The sequence below is a fragment of the Dunckerocampus dactyliophorus genome, chromosome 1, assembly GCF_027744805.1.
Source record: "Dunckerocampus dactyliophorus isolate RoL2022-P2 chromosome 1, RoL_Ddac_1.1, whole genome shotgun sequence".
NCBI lineage: Eukaryota > Metazoa > Chordata > Actinopteri > Syngnathiformes > Syngnathidae > Dunckerocampus > Dunckerocampus dactyliophorus.
In genome coordinates this window covers 44,919,658-44,943,355 of record NC_072819.1, presented here as the reverse complement: position 1 = coordinate 44,943,355, position 23,698 = coordinate 44,919,658, and the positions used below count along the sequence as shown (strand labels likewise).

The following is a 23,698-nucleotide window of genomic DNA, read 5'->3' as shown; positions in this document are numbered from 1 at the left end:
CGGTGCCCTTCAACTTTGGAGCTCTCCACCGTGTAGGAGATGCGTTTCAGCAGTGCTGTTTTCTTCCAAGCAGTGCAGATGTTGGATGTTTTTGGCTTTTCCAGTGGAACATTTCATGTATAAGACATTATTTGTAAGTACCCACACGGTATGACTTGAGACTGCAGTTGATGTTGCTTCCATTGAGGTGTAGTAGGTGCAGTAGTACCTTCATAAGTCTAAAGCAATCAATTTACTGCTTCATGGGATAAACAATGTACAGTCAAACTTGTCTATAGCGGCCACTAGAGGGAGTCTGCAAAAGTGGCTGCTATAGACAGGTGGCCTCTATACAGTAGACAGGTTGGCGTCCAGTTTGAATGTTGACCAGTAGAGGGAAAAAAAAAAGAAAAAAAAGGGAAAATAATAATAATAATAATGTTGACCAGTAGAGGGCACTGCGGACTGCTGATAAAAGTTTTACAGCACTACTAGGCTTGTTATTATCATGGTTCATGGTTTTAATCCTGAACATGCATGAGTCAAACAGTAGCACATCACATAGTACAATTCACAATTTTGCATGTCCAAAAAGGAGTAGGAAGAAGCAAAGCTTATTTAATCCTACCCCTCATCAGTTTCACATCAGTTGCAATACATTTATTCACCTCTTGTTCTTCCAAGTGTACTTTGTAGGTCTACATGACAATGTAGTGCAATCATAGCCAAGGTTTTTACTTACTAAAAGGAAGCTAGATGCTTAATAATAACTGATAACTGATAAAATACTTCAGTTAAGTACAACCGAACTCAGTTTTGCTCCCGCTGCCGCATGCATGCTAGCATATGTTTTTTTTTTTTTTTATTGTAGCGTCGCTGGGAGCACGTCCTGTTCCCAGCCTAATTTGCGGTAATGTTTTGGTGCAAATGCTCTTAAAGTTACATGTTTGACCAGGAAATAGCAAGCTCAAAAAAGACGGCTTTTTTATGTGGAACAACTGACAGTTTGTGTGGATCTTGTGAGTGATTGTGACTGAGCTAGGACTCAGTAATTAAAGTCTACACACAACGGCTTCATTGATTGAAAAACAAAACTTTTTCATGCATGAAGCTTCTACTTGAGTTGGTAATTTGGCCGCTATATGCAGTCAGATATTGACCAAGGGAGACAAAATGGGTGGTTGCTGGCCGCGTTGGACAGGTGACTGCTATACACAGGGTCTATAACATGTAAATTTGCTGGGGGGGATTTTTCAGTGGCTGCTATGGGCAGGTGGCCCTTCTATAAAGGTGGCCGCTAAGACAGGTTTGACTGTATTGTGTTGTGGTGCAAGTAACGTGTGTGTGTGGTATGAGGTACCTGTAGCTTGATGTACAAAGAAAAGAAAATTATTTTTTAAGGAATATATATGATATATTTATACCTAAGTAAATACTTCCGTAAAGATGCGCTTCATATGTCCATCCCTGTTGGAGTGCACACTCAATGTTTACAAAAAAACCCAATCTATTTAAATAATGCTTGTAAGTAACTATTTCATTGAATAAGTTCATAAATATTTATTTTTGTTATTTTTTTGGTTACAAATGATAAATTATAAATTATTTCACGTTGCTGAAATAACAGGGTAACCTTGGTGATGAAAATACATCTTCTCAAGCCAATAAATGCTTCTGGAATATCAATTTGAATTACATCAGTAGCATTGTTCCTTTTATGCCAACTGTTTTTTTTTTTGTCCAGCAAAACACTGAAATTCATTGCACACATTAGGACAGGATAAAGTATTTCATTGTATTATTTTACTCAACTTTACATATTATGAACAACTTAGGGTGAATAAGATGCTTTCTGTGGGGGAAAAAAATGGTCATTTTCGAAGAAAAAAAATATTTTTTTGACCATAATTCCATGAATTTGCAGGGCCATGAATGCTGCTTCGCGAATGCGCTGTAATCCCTGGTTTATCACTGTTAATTGGTTCCAGACCCAACCGCGATAAGTGAATTTCCGCGAAGTAGGATTCAATATTAATAAATGGAATATTTTCATACAGCATAGAAAACCTGTTTACGATCTTCTAAATACGGTTTTTAACATTATTAGAGCCCTCAAGACGTGAAATAACACTCCTATGCTCACATTTACATTTGTATTACCCAATATAGTAGATATAATCAGAGAAAATAAGATATAGTAAACATATATAAGATTTATTAATTAAACAAAAAAAAACGCAATTTAGCGAGGGAGCGATAATCGAACCACGATATTGCGAGGGACGACTGTAATTGTAAAAATGAACACCGCTCTCTTGGCTGATGATGCACTAAGGTGATGTGTTGGGCAGGTTGCCTTCAACCCGTTTCGACATTGGGGTGTAACGATTGGTTTTAAAAAGGATTCGATTCATATGACGATTCGTGGTTGCAGATACGATTCAAGAATGATGTTGGTTCATTTAGAGTGATACGATCCCAAACGATTCAGTAGCTTTAAATCGATTCAGTAACTTTTTCGACAAAAGTTCAACCAAAGAAATACCTGGATACTGGACATTGCAGGTGAAGTTTCCTAAATTCCCTTTGTTTTTTGTCAGGGAATCGGGTATAAATTATTAATAATGCGGACATACTTAAGAATAAATTCAGTGACTACAAAAAATGAGTTTAAAATGCAATACAAAATCAGGATGAACAGAGGGTGGTAGAGCTTGCCATGATGAATTGTTTACTTTAAATAGTGCACGTTTGCCTATGACGGACATTATGCTATTTCCTCAGCAAATGAATGTGAAATGGTATCTTCAATTAGGTGATGAAACGTTCTCACCTGTACGGGCCAATGGCTTTTGTGTGATAATCCTCCTGATCAGAGCAGTCATTTGGAAGAACGGTGCAGCAACTAGCAAGTAATGTGGCCTCCTAGTACCTTTTGCCGCTGAGATGGTCGGGGAGGGGTCGTCCGTCTTGATGACGCGCTTAACAGAGACACTGAACAGGATACGGTGGTGTGGTGGGTTTATGATAAAAAGCTTTGATAAAAAACGAGACCAAACCAGGAGAGCAAACAGATACTTTGCATGTAAAGTGATGGCAGATGGCGTGCAGCAGTGTAAGGAAACGTGGTAATGCAAAAGAAGAATACATAAGAAACGCAAGTGTAAATGTGTGACAAAACGAATAAACGGTCAACAAAAATTACGGCTTGCCAGCCTTTCCTCTCTAGCAAGCAGGTGCGTGCCATTAATTGCATCCACGTACGTAAGCGTATGTGTTGACCTGAACACGCCGCGCTGGAGGATGACGTCACTAACCGTCACTGCTACTTGGCCGCAAACTACCAGGCGTGCAAAACGTCCTTAATTTGCATACTGTCCCCACGTAAAAGGAGTTTCAAATAATGGCAGATGAGTTAAATATGAATACTGAATAAAGTGAATTAACAGACGAAAAGAAGAAAAAGCGAATCAGCTGAATTTCACAGGTCCACTACAACTCCCATGACCACCACACAGGAATGAATCGTTACACCCCATTTGACAATAAATGACTGGTGTTGAAACCAATCCAAGGAAACCGCTTGACTTGCATGGGCAACAAAAATGCAAAAAAATAAAAAAATAAAATCTCCGAGAAGCCGTGGGGAATTGCATGCTGAACATTGCCAATTTAAGAATAGGAGTCTCATCAACACATCGGCTCCTGCAGGATCATTTACATCAGTGTTACCTGGCATCGTCTTCACTGAGAGCCAAAAATATAATTGCTTTTTAATATGTGCTCAGTGACTGTACACTGAACTGAATGGTAATCATAGCCTACAATACTTTTTTAGCTGCATTACAACATTCAGAAAAGGCAAGTGGAGGTGTTGGTCACCCATTATGGGTCCATCATAGTCACGTAACTAGTAAAAGAGTAAACTAATTTGACAAATAATCAAATAATCTTCTGACTGATATCATTTATTTGTTGATGGAAAGACGTAGACTAGTGGCTCGTATTGTTTCTGTGTTGTTATGAGCTACTACTGAGTTACTGAGCTACTGCCAAAGCTTGGCGCGTTCACATTGACCACAAGCGTGTCCTCAATTAAAGCGCAATTATAAAAAGAGAAGAATAGTAATTTGGGTGCTCCTAGCAGACCACCAACTGAATGGGGCATCTTATTTGAGAGACCCAACTTTAATGAGATGATGACAGGAGTAGGGCATGGCAAATGTTAACCATAGTATTTAGAACGAATCAGAAATTATAATAACGGATTGACAAATGACAGCGACCCGATCTAACGATGGGGAAAACGGAACAATCAAACCTCTCCTGTCAGAGACGGGATCACAAAATGGCAGTGTGCTTTATCACAGAGATGCACACACGGTTCAGATAATCGAGCCTCACCGTCAGGACCTCAAAGAGCAGCTTTGAGCAAGCAGATTGTCCTTTCACGGCTGTGCCTTTTTATCTGTGTGAACTTTAGGATTAAATCACACACACACAAATCCAAACTGATTGTTTTACAAACAGATTTTAAACCAGGGGGGAGCATGATGACAAGTACTGATCATGTTAGAATGGTGCTGTAGTTATGAGTTCCGAATGTCCCAGTGGGAGGTGGTGGAAGTGGGTCTCGTCTGTGTGCCAGTGGTGTTACTATGACAAATATGAGCAGTTGATGGAATTGTACTGTATGTGGTGCATGAGCATTGATGCTTGGCTCATTCAGTAACTCCATATTAACGTATGCAACATCAAATATGGAAGCATGGTCGTTTGCGCAAGAGCTGCCGAGCTTTTGTGGTTTCAGTCCGCCGGCTTTTTGTGTTGTCGTGCACATTTCAAGTGCGTTTCTAACTTTCAGACCATGTAGCGTTTTCATTTTTCAGTACCCCTTCGTGCAGCTAAAACACTGAATCACACCTCATGCGGCAGAATATGTTTTTGCAAGATCAAATAGTTAAATCTTCAATCGTGATTTCACATGTCTGTCAGAACTGGACAGCCTTGACTGGGGAAAAGAAAATAAAAATCTCTGAAGCCATACACTGCTTCTGAAATACCATTGCAAAATCTATTATATTCACACCTTGCTGCACTTGTATGATACCGACGATTTGATGCGAAATGAATATTCATGCACTTGGCACATTCACTGACATGGCTAGATCAAACATCCGTCCAATCCGTTTTCTATGCCGCTTAATCCTCATTCGGGTCGTGGGGGTATGCCGGACCCTATCCCAGCCAACTTTGGGTGAGAAGCGGGGTACACCCTGGACTGGTCGCCAGCCAATCGCAGGGCACATATAGACAAACAACCATTCACACTCACATTCATACCTATGGACGATTTAGAGTCGCCAATTAACCTAACATGCGTGTTTTTGGAATGTGGGAGGAAACCGGAGTACCCGGAGAAAACCCACGCACGCACGGGGAAACCATGCAAACTCCACACAGAAATGCCCAACAGAGATTTGAACTAAATCATATAGTTAAGTGGAAAATATGTGTTTTTTGACAAATATTACATAAATTAACAGAAGTCAGTTCCTCCATAGAAAACCAAACAAGAGTCAGTAGCAACTTCAGAATTGACAGCATAGCAGTGTTGTCAACTGGAGCAACTGGCTGTCGTAAAATTCACTAGAAGTCGCAAAATGATGAAATTGGCCATGACGCATGCTCTTATAAGTATAACGGATGCTGTAGGAGAGACGAATACTCACAAACGGTGAGTAAAAACATGAAAAACATAATAAATGCGTACTTCAAACGAAGGATTAGTCACTTTTTGATGTCATAATTCCAACCCTCCTGCTTGAACCAGGACCAGTAAAACCCTTACTAAATTGTCTTATTTATTTATTATTTAGTTTATTTTTTTCATGTTTTGGTAGGTTTCAGCCGGCAGCAGCCGCAATGGTCACGGCGCTACTCATTTGCAGTCTGGGGGTGAACATCTCTTGCTGAAAAGTAGATCAACAGAATTGCTCAGATTATTTTACCTGGCTCATAACATTTGCCTAGCCCTGATGGGCAGCATCACGGGCACACAGCCCAAAAGGCTGAAAAATTGGCATGCCAGTCATGTTATTTGAATGCTAAAATAGTTATGGCCCTGGATAGATATTTAACTGGAACAGGAAGACATATAAACACACACACACACTAAGGAAATGACTTAAAAAACAGCCGCATTTATACACACTAACTCCTCATCGAATCGCCACTGTATTATGTATTCAATAAATATTTCAAAAGAAAGAAACGTCACTATCTGGTCAAGTACTGCATCCCTTATGACTTTCATCCTAATATACAATGGTGTGAGAGGGCGTTTGCCCCCTTCCTGATTTCTTATTTTTTTGTATGTTTGTCACACTTAAATGTTTCAGATCAATTTAGAATTTGGGGTCATTTTGCTTGGCCCGCCATTCCGGGGAAGGTTCACCACTGTTCCATGTTTTCGACTTTTGTGGATAATGGCTCTCACCGTGGTTTGCTGGAGTCCCAAAGCTTTAAAAATGGCTTTATAACCTTTTCCAGACTGATAGATGTCAATTAATATCAGTTATGTTTTAACAGGTGGCGGGGCATGGGGGAAATCACTTTTTCACACAGGGCCATGTGGGTTTGGATTTTTTTTTCTCCCTTAATAACAAAAAGTTTCATTTCAAAACTGCATTTTGTCGTCAGTTGTGTTGTCATTGGCTAATATTTCAATTTGTTGGATGATCTGAAACATTTTAGTGTGACAAACATGCAAAACAATAAGAAATCAGGAAGGGGGGGCAAACACTATATCCAGTCGTCCCTCGCCACATCGCGGTTCGGATTTTGTGGCTTCACTAGATCACGTTTTTTCAGAAACATCCATCCATATTAATCAATAAATCAATGCTGTTTTGTGTTTGAATACGGCCTATTATCTGCCAAGACATATTCACATTTAAGCACATGTTACGTATTTTTTTGCCTAAATTAAGCCTTTTCAAGCATAAAAATGGCTAAATGAACTAAAATATATATATATTTTATATTTATATGTATATTTTATTATATATATATATATATATATATATATATATATATATATATATATATATATATATATATATAGGCACAATAACCCCTGATAAAACACAAGCTACTCTTGCGGCTGTAACCCACAGCAAGCTGAAAGTCAACTCTGAACCCCCAACGTCGCTTGCTTCTGTCACGCCGCTTATAGCGATGCACACAAGCATGAGTCTTATTTATGCCTTAAATGGCTTATTTACTATACTATATTGGGAAATACAAGTGTAAAGGTGACTATAGGGCTGTTATTTCATGTCCAGAGGGCTCTAATAATCTTAAAGCAATATTAGAAGGTATTTGTATTCAATAATTAAATATTTGTAATACTTGATTTATAAATAAGCAATCCTCCTTCATGGAAATTCATTTGTCGCGGTCGGAACCAATGAACGAGGGATTACTGTAGCATGAAGTCGACCCTCGCTATATCATGACTGGAACATTATTTCCTCACTCTCTGGAGGTTTTTCAAAAATTAATTCATAAATGATTGCTGTTTCATGGATAGCATGGTAATGCTTGAAGCGGCAGCCGTCACTTCAGAGATCCCTTAGCCTGCGCAGAAGCGGTGCGCTACGTGGTGCAAACAAAGCTAGCAGCATTGTTGGAGTGTACGTCGGTGTATGGCAGATTCATGTTAGACTGGCTGTCCTGTATAACAATCAAGTGACAAACGTCAAAGTTAGCATGGGTGATAGACTGATATCAATCTTTTTTTTTAATGCCATGCGATCGATTCACATTACGTTGGAGATACTACAACAACAAGGAACTTTCCCAATGCTAACGGTGAGTTATTATGTCTTATTACTTATCATGTCGACTATATTAGGTAATACAGGTATAAAGGTGACTATAGGGGTGTTATTCAATGTCTACAGGGCTCTAATAATGTTAAAACCATTTTTTTTTAAATATCATAAACAGGTTTTCTATGCTCTAACTATAAAACTATTCAATTTATTAATATTGAATCCTACTTCCTGGAAATTCACTTACTGTGGTCGGGTCTGGAAGCAATTAACCACGATAAACCAAGAACTACTGTACAGATCACATACAGACAGCTAGGGGTTACAGTTGGGGTCCATTTATGCCCCTCAAGGATCAATCAATACATTAATAAAGTAATTGCTGTTACCTTTTCTCAGACCAAAAAACTAAAGCTCTGTTTTCAAGCAGTAAAAATTTAGTGTGTAGAGTGTGTGAAAGCGTCTATAAAAGGGTTTAAAAGCAGTACTTTCGCAGGGTGGTACCAACACTGTGACAGGCCATTGTACCCCCCATAAGCACAACCATGTATGACACTCCTGGCAAGAGGAATTGGCTCAGTGCATCCATTAAACTGTACGCCACTGGAAAACGGACAGAGCCGAATCAGCTCCACAAATATGCTTCCTGTCCTTATTGTGTTTACTTGTAGAATTGAATTAGCTCTTTTTGTTCTCTGTTTCTGCTGCCCTAAACTTCGATGACAGACCGAGGCTTCACACAGCCTAAATGCATACTGTAAATTGGCAGTTGCACAGCAACGCAGTGTTTTATGTGTATATTCATGCAGTATTCGTTTTAATTAGGTTTCACCATCAGTTCATCTGATGTGCCAATATTAAAACACCCAAAATTAAAGTGGGAAAAGTTCCTATTACAGTAGATGATTGTAGACTTGTCAAATGCTTCACTGAGTACTGGTGTAATTGTGCTATGTGAATACATTTTGACATGCATAGATTCACGTAGAACACCAAGTTATGATTGTGTCTTTATCAATTTTTGTTCTTTCAGTGAAGCGCAGCGACGTACATGTTCACAGCATTAAACTAATCAATGGTATGGAAAGCTAGAATGTCACTGGAGGAAGTCAAACCGTCCAAACCACAGAATGATGGTTACTGTTGTATGGATTTTCAGTCTCTTTCTTTCTGACTTCCCTGACCTATGACACCTTTTCAAACATTACTCGAGGACAATTCATACCAAGTGTGAAAAGAAAGAAATGCTAGATATTTAAAGAATTGGGTTTTTCTTAGTTAATGCATACATACCCACACTGTGCCTGCGTACCCACAGGTGATGGGATTGCTTTGGTGTAGGTGTTCACACTCTTACCCACAAGACCCACAAAATGTAACGCACAAAAAAAAAAGCACATTTTTTTTATTGACTTCACTTTCCAAAATGCCTGTCTGTAGTTGTGAGCAATCAAAATAAATACTGTGCATCGTTCGTCATCATAAAATTGAATTTCTCATCTCAGGAACTGATAATGGGATTCTTCTTCTAAATACTTGCAGGCCTGTGTAAGCTGAGCAAAGCCACTAATTACCTTCGCAGCAATCTGTATTCAAGCAGCAATGCATAACATAGACAAGACGGTACACCCCTCACATTTCAACAACCATTTTTCAACAGCGGGTGATTCGACTTTTTCAACAAATTATCAGAGCTTCTCTAGAAGGGGATGGGGTACATGTGCTTCATATGCCAATCAAAAGGAAGACTGAGACTAAGAATGTTTTTCACTTTATAAAAAAATAAATAAATGGGACTAAGAAGTATTTGAAAACATTTTTTTTTTTTTTTTTTTACAAAAATAAATCATCCTTTTCTCATGTGTACAAGTGAGCAGCAAGATGTGTGTCTTACTGTACCTACAGTCATGTATGGTGATGGTTGCGACATGGCTGCATGAGTGCTGCCAGCACTGGGGAGCTGTGGCTCGTTGAGGCAAACGTGAATTCCAACATGTACTGTGACATACTGAATGGCACATTTTGGATTGGCCTTTTAGTTATGTCGCTCGTTTGTGTCATCAGCAGCTGACGGTCAAAAATGTTCATACAAAACATGTTTTTATAGTTCTAGCATTATAGTTTGACATGCATAAAACAATTCTAAATGCATGTAAATGATGAATAAAAGGGATAGATTAACTTAAATTTAGTTTTACCTTCTTTGAAGATGTTCAGTAAAGGTAAAAGTAACGTTAAATGTTCATCATTTATATGTATTCCTATGCATTTCAAATTGTTTTCTGCTAGTAAAACTATACAGTAATTGTAAAAATAAACATGTTTTGTGTTAACAAGTTTTCTGGAACAAAGTATTTGGATTTCCATGATTTCTTATGGGAAAAATTGATTCGGTTCGCATCCGTACCTTCTGGAACGAATTGATGACGCTAACCAAGGTTCCAGTCTAAATGGTAGCGATGCACGATACCTCTGATTTCCTTTTCGAACCGTCACGGAGTAAAATTCAGGCTGGCGTAGGCAATACCGATCCGATACCGATACTTTGTACAAATGCACCCCATGTGTCTGGTAAATTTGAAAAAGACGTCTATTTCAAATCATGGCATAGTTCATAGCATCAATAGTAAAAGACGAAAGAGTAATTTATTATTTTATTTTAAACTTTTAAGTATATGGAGGTATTACAGTATAGCCACGCTATTTCACAACAACATAAACAACAGAGGACAAAATCATGTAATGCGTTTTAAACAATAACAAATAAAATAAGTAAAAGCCGTCCATCTATTTTCTATGCCGCTTATCCTCATTAGGATCGCGGGGGTATGCTGGAGCCTATCCCAGCTGACTTTGGGCGAGAGTCGGGGTACACCCCGGACTGGTCGCCAGCCAATCGCAGGGCACATATCGATAAAAAAACATTCACACTCATTCATACCTATGGACAAGTTAGAGTCGCCCAATAACCTAACATGCGTGTTTTTGGAATGTGGGGGGAAACCGGAATAGCCACTAAATTTAGAGAGAAAAACAGATTTAGTTAAAATAGTTGTTGCTTTTCATTTTAAACTCATATTTGTACTTGTGTGGTATATTTCTTAGCTAGCTTTTGAGTGTAAAGTTGCTGTGTGATGAGTTTAGCGTTCTTTGTAAGATGACACCGTGAGTCACACTGTTACATTGAGTAATGATCTCCTGCGATATCCAGTGGGTTGACAAGCTCATTGTGAGTTCACTTATAGCTCGTGATTGGCTCTTGTCAAAGAAAGAGCTACCGATGAGATTAGAACACAGCCATGAATTAGCCGCACCGCTGTATAAGCCACAGGGTTCAAAGTTTAAGGAAAAAGTAGCGGCTTATACACCGGAAATTACGGTAATCAATGTATGTGCTGTATTTATAAATTATGATTTGTCGAAAATGGCAAAATGTGCCATTTGACACAAAGAAATCCATGACTGTGAGCACATTCTATGGAATTGTCCTCTGGACTGCTAATGTCTTTTGGTCTTGACGCTTAGTTTGATTAGGGCTGCACTTTGTATACTTATCAATTTTTCATGATGCTGTGTTCTTGTTCATTGATTTCCTGTGTCTCTGTGCAGCTCATGTTCTGTCCATAATGAACGTGGTCTGTCTGTCTTCTGTCTGTCGAGCCTCACCTGTTGTTTTTTTTCCACTGCCTCGTGTCTCCAATGAACTATAGAAGACTCGTCTCTTTTCTTGAAAAATGACTCTCTGCCTTGAGTCCCTTTGTTTCTGTTCAATTTTTGGTCCATTAATGTTCTTGTGCCCCAGTTTCTTTGTGCTCTTTTGTTTTGATTTTTTAATTAAATATTTTTTGGATTCCTTGCCTGCTTGTACGCCTATATTTTTTTTCATTTGGGTCTTCTTGCCTGCACCATGCAACGAAATAGACTTAACATATGCACAGCACGCGCACGCCAACATGTAAACTACACCCCATGCACATTAATAAGTCATAAATAAATTGTGTTAATATCTCGTTTCTTGCTTTACATATATGCGGGCTTGGGCATCTTACATTTAACCAAGTCAGTCAATAAGGTGGCAACATTACTGCAGTGTGTCCGTAATTTAAGTCAGGTACAGTTAAAGCAGACCTCCCAACATGTATGCGTTTTTCACACTCGGCACACATTTTGACCCTTGAATACGCTTTGCTGGTCTCGAGGTAAGTCCTCCTTTGTCCCGGTGAATTGGTTCCAGATCCGCCCGAAATAAACGAATTTCTGCAAAGTAGGATTCAATAAACAGAATATTTACATAATTGCAGCATAGAAGACGTCTTTATGACTTTCTAAATATGGGTTTTAACATTATTACAGCCCTGTAGACATGAAATAACATCCCAACTGTCACTTTTACACTCCTGTTATCCTTTGTTTACATCACATTGCACAGGACGGCATCACTGCAGGGACATAACAGACGGCCATCGCTATCATAGCAAGTTAGTGAGCTAACAAGTTAGCCTCTCCAATTTACCTATTCCAAACTTAAAGTGGTTCAAACAGCGTGGGGGAGAAGGGCAAACTAGCCAAAGCTTACCACTTCCACATGGAATAAGAGGAGAACCTTGTTTTCCTTGAAACTTGGCCTCAGCCATGGCATGTCAGCTCAGTTCCACTGGCTCAGAAGTTTTCATGCAGTGTGAAAGGTAATGTAATCCAACGTCATGTCTCATAACATTACTGATACCTAGTGACCAGAATACTTGTAATAACTTGTAATAACTTTTCTTTCAATATTTTTTGACTAATAATGGGCCATAGTCAACTACGAAACAGCAGCCATTTATTAATTGATTTAAAAAATGTATTTTTTAAATGATTTAAAAAACGCAATATTTGAACCGAGATATAGCGAGGGATGACTGTACGCATTTTGTTGCAGTTCACCAAAAGCAGTCTCTGAAACGTGGATTATGCTTCTGTACTTAGCACCAACGTACGCTGCACCGGCTCACTCCTCCCCGTGCAAACCTTCATGTAGCGTGTCATGTACCTTCAAAAAAATCTAACTTTACAGACTGTTAAAGCTGTGATTGGTAACTTTTGTGGTCACTAATTATATTTATGCAGGAGTAATTTTGTTACTAATTAAATCACTTTATAGGTAACTACAAGTAATTAATTACTTTTTAAAAATAATTTGTCCAACACTAGTCATAACTAATAACACAAAGTGTTGTCTTTAAATACTCGCTTTTTGAAGCATTTTTACAAAAAAAAAAAAATATATATATATACTGTATATATATATCAAATGTATAGGCCCTGCCACACCTTGACGATTTAGCCAGCGTACGCCAACGTATGAAATATTTGGCCAATACGCTGGCGTACGTCGAATAAGTTATGGGTTAGTTTTGTATAAGTTAAGAGCACGCTGAAGCACGCCGGCAAAGGCTGTATTACGTACAAGTCGTCCAAAAATTTTGTGCACACACAAAACTTTTCGACGTATGTCAACGTATGATTCATACGTCCCGCATACGCGGGCAATAAGTTATGCGATCGTTGACGCCCGTTCACACACGTTATTTGTAAGTTACGCACAAGTCGTAATACGTCAACGTACCTTGAGACAAAACTGTGTCTTCTTGGCTCTCTTCTCGGCAAGGGTTGGCTCAGAGGAGAGGAGATAAAGTACAGATAAAGTACATTATGCGATGCCTTGAAGGACGTCATGTATACGTCGAACTCGTTATGAATACGCTTATTCTTTCTTGTGTTTTCTTTCTTTTCTTGGGAGAATGAACAGAATAAGATTTTCATTGCATGGTATAACTGCTGTTTTACTATGCACATGACAATAAAACTCTCTTGAATCTTGAATACGCCCAAAATTGAAAAAAAAACATCGGCAGTTCGACATATGCCATCAAAATGATCACATCAGGCATGCACTGGCTAAATCGTCAAGGTGTGACAGGGCCCTAAAATATAGAAAATTATAAAAACCATTGGGGTGGGACTTTTTATAAAATAATAATAAAAAAAACAATATCAAAGCACCCCCAGCTACTAATAAAATGTCTTCAAGGTTGGCACGTCTATTAAAGACGAGAGTATACCAGAGAGTATTTTAGCACATGGATGGTGAGAAAAAGCAACTATGTAGTCATCCGAAGATGAATTATGAAATAAGATGCACAGGTTTGTGACAAATAGATTTGGGCTTATTTGATATTGGCAGGAGAACACAATTAGCCATATGAACATTCGCCACATTCCTTTAGGGTGCATGGAGCGCCTGCAGATAGAAACACAAGTGGGTTCAGTATCATACGTGCACATCGTTGAAGTGTGCTGTGCTACACAAGTCCAAAGTGTTCCCACACAACTCTTTGTGTCATTGTTCATCCTACAAAAAATACGTTAACTTTGTGGGTAGTTATATTTATCATTTTCTGAAAACCATTTCTTAACCAACATCAAACACTCTCCGGACAGTGCATAAGCTATTGAGAGCTGATTCAAGAGAAATGAATCTGCCATTTTACCCGGATGATCAGTCAATTGACTGTGGCACTCATATTTTAACATTTATTACTTCATTATGATGTTTATATTGCAGAATGGCAGAATGACTTGCTAGAAATGACCAGTTAATTATGCTTGTTGTGTTAACAACACCCAAACAGCATTAGATGTTTTGCTTATTTTGATATTTAAATATTCTTTGTTATAGTATGTTGTTTTGGTCTACGTACATAGAAAATAGGCTGTATAAACATTTAATTAGACTCGGATGCACGTTTTATTTTGCACATATCAGCAATCGCATGCATGCAACACTGCGGTAAAGCCTCATCCACAGTATACTGTCTTTTTTAAGCATTGTTTCCGTGTTTCATTTGCATATACCGTATGCTGTTAGTTGGATGACATTTAATAACCTCATTTTGCAGCCCCTGATTATGCAGCATTATTTATTTCTGTACCTCGTGTTTTGGGCAAAGTCATTTGTTATCCTGTTCATTTTACAAGTGTTAAAGTGCATACTTTTGCAATAAAAGGAGGCATAGTAGAGGAATTAAAAAAAGGCGTGGAGAAAATAATCAGCCCTCATCTGTGTCTTGCTGACTCACAACTGCAGTGATTTGAAGTAGCATACTGTAGGGTGTCTCCCTGTCGCCAGAAGTGTGGTTACAGTGACTCCCGTGAGAAGTAGTAGTAAATAAAGTTGTTCCTCTGAAGTGTGAAGCCTGACTTCTTGTGGCAACTCATTGACAAGATAATACAATGCTTGACAGGCGGCACGCTGCACATGCTCCAAGAGCATTTTGGAAGCAAGAAAAACATTTTTTTTCTGACACAGGCAAATGAAGATAAAGGCCTGTGCACCAGTGAGATGGATAGATAGAGTGCGTCATTTATTTCCTTTCTCCTCCCACTTGGGGGGTACAAACTGTCTGATTGCTTGAAAGATGTATGTTTCCTGTCAAGTTTGGGAATGGCTGCAAGGAAGCATGTAAAGCTGCAGTTTCTGTGTGTCCAGTAGGGATACAACACGGGAAAACTGTGTACTGTTCGGCCCTCCCTGCACGGGACAAACCATCTTATGGACCAGCGGTTTGTGGTACACAGCCCTCCCCTCGACATATTGTCCCATTTCTCACACTGTGCATACTTCAGTTGAGGGACAGTCTCCCTAAAAGCGTACAAAAAGGCGAGGCATTTGGCAACAGAGTATGTATTGGAGAATATAGGCGAAAACAGCCCCGCCTGTCAGTGTCATTGATACGAGGAGGCGTCTCAGACCTGGCGGTCTCCTGAGTTACGTGCCCGCCGGTCCCCCCGCCCCGTAGGTGAGTGCTTAAGATGAAAGCGTGCTGCCATTGTTCAGTAGAAATGACAACGGTGCATTTCAGGTGAAGAACTTTAAAACAATAAAATAATAACGACCCTGTTCAAACTACCGTTGCACTTGCACCATCCTAAAAAGCAACACTGTGAAGCAGGGGTGTTGGCCCAGGGACCATTTTCGCCCCGTAACCTCTTCTTTGTCACATATAACACAAAGCTTATATAGCATATAGTGCAATATACTGGCCTTCATTAGATTGATTTTAGCATTTTTAATGTACACATCCAAGTGGCGACCACATCATTATTTCTGTATGCTATATCGATATTTTTAGTGGGGATCTGAGAATATTATTTATTGGAGAGTTACCTACCAGTACGGTAGACTGCAATTTCATTTTCATGCATCATTTTGAAAATCATTGAATAGTAATAATAAAAAGATAATTTTAATGACAACTGAAATAATTTAACCTGAAATAATAATAATAATAAGAAGAACATACTGTATTTGACTGTCAGTAGCAGTCAGTCAGTAGGGAATATCTTGGTCAGATGTTGTCTGGTTACATGTTTTCACAGCCAAACCCCGCAACAGCTGTCACTACCAAGAGGCTTCAGGCATACTTCAGTAATTTCCATACAACTTGATATTTCGTACAACATATTCCGATACATGATTAACTGAGTGAGGTCTTTCCAAGCTTCAGCTTTACTGAACATGTAAGTGTTTGCTGAACAGCTGCTTCAGACTAATCAACACTATAGCAGCACCATATATGAACGCTGAGCATCAACTTGACTTCAGGCGAAAAGCTGAATAAGCTTTCTAAATCGGAGATAAACGGTTCATTCTAACAAGCACATGAAAACTACTTGTACAAAATCAGCTTTCATCTTCACTTGTAGGGATGCAGATTATGTTGCAGTTAGAAATTGTCAAATATGTATCATTTCCGGACTGACCTCTCTTGCTGACCGAAAGTCAGTTCATAATAGCAACCAACCAGAAAGTCTGTGCAATTAAATGAAACCTAATTAATCCTTGTGTAATATGACTCGCACATAGACAACATTACAGCTGCAGCCGCAAGGGAATGTCATTTCTAAATCTCATCTTGAGATAGCTTATTCAGTTCCATTACTCTTACTCTTTACTCTACAGGGGATGTGCCGTGTGTGTGTGCTGCATGAGATTTGGTCAACTTCAATTATTGCCTTTTTCATATACGAGCCTTGACTAAACTTATATAATAACTTTTGGGTATTCATTTTGGTTATTCCAAACTTTTTCTGATCAGCAGGTAGAGTTGTGTTCCGCGGTTTACACATACTAATAGTCATTGTTTAGAGTTGTGTGCGCTCCTTTTATGGGGTACCGAATGCAAAAATTCAGACATAATTTTTTACCTGATATATTTAGAATATTTAGCTCTCTATTCTCACATTTAACTAAATTTCTTTACATTTTAGGTAGAAATTAATGGTGAATCTAAATTGTAAATCTAAATCTAAATGTGAATATAAATGTAAATGTTAAATCTTGAAAAAAAATATTTCAGAAATATGCATATGATAGCCCATGCGTCTCAGCACACTGCCACACTACTTGGAGAGAGTCGGCCATGTTTCGGGCCTTCCTGCATCCACAGCACAGCAGTCAGAGGCGTGGGTGTATCGGTACACGTTGAGAGGCATGGGCTAGTTGCAGAACTTTGAAACCTTGATATTACAAGATTTAACATTTAATTTAACATTTGTATTTAGATTTAGCATTTATATATAGATTTAACCTGTATTTATAACATATTTATATTTGAGATTTATATTTAATTTTAGAATCAGCCTTTAGCTTTCGATTTACCATTAAGAATCATGATTTCTCAAATGTGAAGAAAATGAATTAAATGTGAGAAAAGTGAGATAAGTATTCGAAATACACCAGCTAAAAAAGTGTGTCTGGATTTCTACATTTGTCACGCCATAGTCCTTGCACAGACTTTATTTTTGCACTACATTTACTTTATTTAAATGAAACTCTAAAAAGGAATACAGTGTCCCAATAGGTCACAGTGTTATGCGCTACACAATTGTCCTTGCAGATTGCTGTGACATTGTCACCTATAATACCAGAGAGGATTTAAAAAAAAATAAAAGTCAAAATTGAAGAAATGTACCAGAAACTATTTAAACGAAAGGAAAAGGGGCAACATATGGTTGTTTTCCAGTGGATTATTTTGAGTCTTTCTATTTATTTATCTTAAGAAAACTGTCAGAAATCATTATGAACTGGAGAGCAGCAATCACATTAAGTTGCACGAGTGTCCGGATGTTGAGCATGTATCAGAACAACCACACTAGCCAAACATAGCGGACATTTGGTGTTAAGTGGGCTAGATGTGCCCGTCCAGGGTATAACCCGCCTGTCGCTCGAGGTCAGCTGGGATAGGCTTCAATCTGTAATCAAGCGTTTGCGATAACTTGCAATGAGTCTCTTACAGCGCTGTGGAGGAATTTTGGCCAACTCACCTTTGCAGAATTGTTGTAATTCAGCCACATTGGAGGGTTTTCCAGCATGAAGCGCCTTTTAAGGTCATGCCGCAGCATCTCAATAGGATTCGGGTCAGAACTTTGACTAGGCCACTCCAAAGTCTTCAGAGGTGGACTTGCTGGTGTGTTTTGGATCATTGTCCTGCAGAACCCAAGTTAGTTTCAGTTGGAAGTCATGGTTCCATTTAGCACAGAAAGTCTTCCAGGTCCTGAAGCAGCAAAACAGCCCCAGACCATCACACTACCACCACCATATTTTGCTGTTGGTATGATGTTCTTTAACTGAAATGCAACATTACTTTTACGGCAGGTGTAATGGGCCGCACACCTTCCAAAAAGTTCATCTTTTGTCTCATCAGACCACAGAGTATTTTCCCAAAGGTCTTGGGGATCATCAAGATGTTTTCTGGCAAAACTCAGACGAGCCTTAATGTTCTTTTTGCTCCGCAGTGGTTTTCTCATGGTGGAGTCATGAACACTAACCTTAACTAAGGCAAATGAGGCCTGCAGTTCTTTGGATGTTGTTGTGGGGTCTTTTGTGACCTCTTGGATGAGTTGTCGCTGCGCTCATGGGGTAATTTTGGTTGGAAGGCCACTCCTGAGAATGTTCACCACTGTTCTATGTTTTTGCCATTTGTGGATAATGATGGTCACTGTGGTTCGCTGGAGTAACAAAGATTTAGAAATGGCTTTATAACCTTTTCCACACTGATAGATCTCAATACCATATTTTCCACACTATCGTCGCTCTGGAGTATAAGTCGCACGAGCCAAAAATGCACAATGAAAAGAGGAAAAAAAAACATACAGTATGTAAGTCACACTGGACTGCAAGTTGCATTTTTGGAATTAATCTTCTAAAATCAGAGACCAAAAACAGACATTTCACCTTGAGCATCCATTTTGCTTGTTCCGTTAGCTGTGGCCAGCTACCTTTTAGCCCGCGATTAGCTTTGTTGTCTTCATTGCAGTTGGAGTATCCTCCGCTTTTCGCCAGTCTCTCACAAGTTTCTTGTTCACTTTCTTTCTGCTGCTTGATTACTGTTTTCGGCTGCATATTTCACCACTTGCAGCTTGTAATCTGCAGAATATTTACTTTTTGGGGACATTTGTGTTCCGTCTTGCTGCACCAACGTGTGCCGCTGTGAACAGGCACGCAGACGGAACCACCGGACACTCCAAACCATAGAAGAAGAAAGAACGGATGCGTGTAAGTCCGTCGTCTTCCGCTTAGGAAAAGTGGAATTACTTCTACGAGTCATTATGGAGTATAAGACGACAAAATATCAGGAGAATGTCAACTGAGGTGGGTCATGTCCATTAAAATATTACAATATTATGTTCACCTCTGGTCACGTGACGGCGACGAGGCGGTGGTGGGTCGGTGACGTCATCGTTCTCGTATTGCCTGTATAGGAGTAGCAGATACTGGTGGTGGCATCGTCATATATGAAATAAAAACAGAGAAATGTATCTCTTGTTTGGGTTGTTTATTTCAGAGCGGGCAGCAACATATTGTCTCTAGCATAGTGACAGCATAACTGACAGCTTCTCCATACAACAGGCATACTCCACATATGCATTCGTGCCATCTAGGGGCATTGAAGTGTAACAACATGACAAATACACTCACTGGCACACAAGCCTAGAGCGCCCTGTCAGGACCAGACAACCCATGAAAAAAAGTGTGACTTATCGCACGGAAAATAGGGTAATCTCAGTTAAATTATGTTTTAACGATGGGGCAATCACTTTTTTACACGGGGCCATGTAGGGTTGGATTTTTTTTCCTCCCTTAATAATAGAAAGTTTCATTTAAAAACAGCATTTTGTTTTCAATTGTGTTGTCATTGACTAATATTAAAATTTGTTTGATGATCTGAAACATTTAAGTTCGACAAACATGCAAAAAATAAAAAAGAAATCAGATAGGGGGCAAACTCTTTTTCACACCACTGTATGTGCATCGTATACACACCGTTAAGCTCATGACATCCGAATCTTGCTTGTGAAGAGCTGTGGCAATTGACCCCCTGATGTTAGTATAACACACAAAAATGAAAGCAAGGCAATCACACTTGGAGGCTCTAATGTGCTCAGGGAGACAAAGACGAACACAAACATCCAAGCCTGAGGTGCAGCGAGGCAGTCTGATACGCTTCAGGGAGGAAATTGTTGTTAGTTGCCACCTCGTAGCTCAGCATAGTACACGGTACACATGCCATGAGGCTCTTTAGGCAATCACTGTCACCCAGGTAGCAGTGTTATTGTGAACCATAATGTTACCCAGTGGCAAGTAAGGGGATTAACCCTGACAATATAACGACCGTGCTGGCTGTGTCATCAAATTTCAGTGCACAGGGGCAAAAGTGTGCCCTTGTATGACATAAAAATCCACATTTTGGTGCACAAAGTGTCAAAACAAATAAAATCATTAACTCATAAACAATATGTCCTTTTTGCCAAGTAGTTGCCATTAATGGGCAAACTCTAAGAAAGCTAAAAATACAATAAAATGAGTCAACAAAAATATGATCTAATGAGCTCTAAAAAAGGACTTGTTACCAGACTCTCTGATCCCCCCACATCCTGTTTCGATATGGATCTTGCAGTGTGGGCAATGACCCAAACATCACTGTAAATTGATGAGGTACACTCCACAGTCCACACTCTGGGTTACAGCCCTAATTGGCAAGGTCTCTCGGGGGGCGGAGAGCCAACAGCGTTTTATTTGTGAGCAGGCAGTCCCTTCACTTTTTCCCCCCTGCCAACGCCTCACTAAGATCCCAAATGAATTCAGACAGAGATCTGCTCTTAGAGAAGTCCTGTTATCCCCGGGCGACGAGGAGCAAGACTTAATTGGAAGTCTATCTACGAGCTCCGTCACCATGTTCTGCACTGATTCACATCCAGCAAACTCAAACTTTCTGCACTGAAGTGACTGCTCCAAGGTTCTAATATAGCATGAGGGCGTTCGCTGTCATCTCCACTGCAGCTGTGCACCACCGCAGAGGAGTACATCTTTACACGGTGCATTTGTGCAGTAGCTCTTGTTAGCAAGTCGTGGAAACATTCGGATTCATTCAGCCAGTGAATTACATCAGAGCAAAACATGACTGATAATTTCAACTGTTGAACGATTTAACCCTTTATAGGGCATTCAGCGAAATGGACACACATTTTTAATGGACACCTTAACTGTAAAAATGTGGCACTGTATGCTGATGCATGACCTCAATCCCTATTTGAGCGTGATGTTGCATGTGGTTATAACATACTGCACTGAGCAAAATCCCACCTCACATTATGCATTTTTTCCCCCCCAAACTTGCTCAGTAGTCCCTGCTGTGCTGCATCCTCTCCACTCCTTGCATTTTATCATTGCAGAATCTTCCTTTGGCTCTCGCAGGTGTCATTAGGGAGTCTCCTGCTTCCACTCAGTGTCAACTTGTCCAGTACAGAAAAGTGAACATGTGTTGTGGGAGTGGGAAAGGTGCCATTCCTGCCTCACATGATTACCCTCTACTTACATCAGGGGAAGCGTCTCACTGCTTGGTGTAGCTAATTGCTGACACTCTCTGAATCTCATGAGAAGCGTTTGGGACGGACAAAAACTTTATATTTTTGCTCTAGGCTGTCAGCAGCTCTGTTGCTTTGCCTTCTGGGTGTTTTACACTGCAAATGTTACCCCGCTGTGGCTGGTCTTGCTGCTTCGAGTTAACTGCACAGAGATGGAGCCTCACAGATTACGGCATTTTGAGGTTGGATGGGTCAGTAATTGTAGAAAGTTAGACTCTGTCAGGAGGTGATGGCAGAGAGGAGACAGATTTAACACCTACCGTTGAACAGACCTATTTATTTGTGGCCTTTTCTTCTGTCAATTGGGTTGAAAAGGGTTACTGTGCTTTTGCTTTCCTCCGTGTTCAGAGAGGAAGTTATCATGACAGAGGGATGTTTTGGTATTCACAGCTCCATCAGGGAAAGCACTGGCTTTGAAATGGGACCGGAAAAAAAAAGGGAAGGTGAAAGTACGGATGTTTGGCGTGTGACTTTCGTTACAGGCCAGTCAGACCAACAGGTACAACGTCAGCTCTTAGCACCAGTGAGCAGCTTTGTTTTTTGTGCTGTTAAAAGTTGTAAATGAAGCACTGCACACACACTTTGGCACCCTCTGATTGGATACTAACCACGGATAATGCAGCATGTTTTGACAGCGCTATCTCATTGATTGCATTTATGTTCTGTTGCAATTAAATATAGAAGGAAATGACATTATTATAAATGTATGTTACAGTTTCTTTGCTTGACACGCTATTTCCTGATAACATTATCTATAACGCAATAAAGCTGTGCAGCTTGTGTGTCAGTTGGTGAAAAATGTGCTAAACAGAGACGATCATCCTACTAGTCGGTGTCATATGTGCAAACTATTGTGGAGGAAAAACATGTCCTTGTGCTTGCAGGAAAATTGAAAAATTGATTGTGAAGATTATTATGACATTTGCAAAGTGCATTTATTCTTCCAAGAACATAAACCACTAAATTGACCCCATGCTAGATCACCTATAGAACAGGAAATACCTTTAATAATCTCTCTATGGGAATATTTTACTTACACTGTGCTGCACAAATAGCCTACTGTAGATATCCAGTACACACATGCCTAACGGGCTGAATGTGTTTTCATGGGGTTTCTATTTTTCTTATGGACATTAACAGGAGAGTTCCATTAAAAATGTGCATTCTTTATTGTGCAAAGCATTTGCACACACATGTACTGTAGACATAAAATAGAAAATGGCACAATGTAAAGACAAATGGCTCACATCACCTGGGTGGTATCTCCTTTAAGCTCGGGTCCTAGGAGCTTGAGGGCTCTGCGCAGGATCTTAGCTGTTCCCGCTCTTCTTGGCGGAGATGTCTGATGTCGTTTCTGATATTTGCTGGAGCCATCCACCCTGCTTGGGAGTGACTGCCCCCAGTGTCCCGATCATGACTGGCACCTGTGTTGCCTTCGCACCCCACATTTTCTCTAGTTTTTCCTTTAGCCTTTGGTATTACTCCAGCTTTTTGTGTTCTTTTTTAGAGATGTTGTTGGATACAAACACACACTCACGTATACAGTCCTGATCAAAATCGTAAGACCAGTAAAAAAGTAAGACAGTCATTTTAAGTTTTTTGAAAGATCCTGAGCATTATGGAACAAAAAAGCCAAGTGGTAGACCCAAAAAAATCACACCTGCGCTGAGCCGGAGGATCCGATTGGCTGTCAAGCCTATCAAGACACAGGGAGGTCTTCCACCCAAATTAAGGCCCTTATTGGTGCCGGCTGCAGCGCAATAACCATTAGACTGCATCTGCGGGAAAAGGGTTTAAAAAACAAAAAAACAATTCAAAGACCTCGTCTCCTTCAACGCCACAAAACTGCCTGTTTAGACTTTGCCAGGGAGCATCAAACATGGGACATTGAAAGGTGGAAAAAAGTTTTATTC

The 23,698-nt window shown here is 39.7% G+C and overlaps 1 protein-coding gene across 1 annotated transcript in view; it reads left to right on the top strand.

Annotated features, from left to right (window-relative positions):
- plch2a (phospholipase C, eta 2a) overlaps positions 1-23,698 on the top strand; it is a 154,872-nt gene that overhangs the window by 2,101 nt on the left and 129,073 nt on the right. The window lies entirely within an intron of this gene.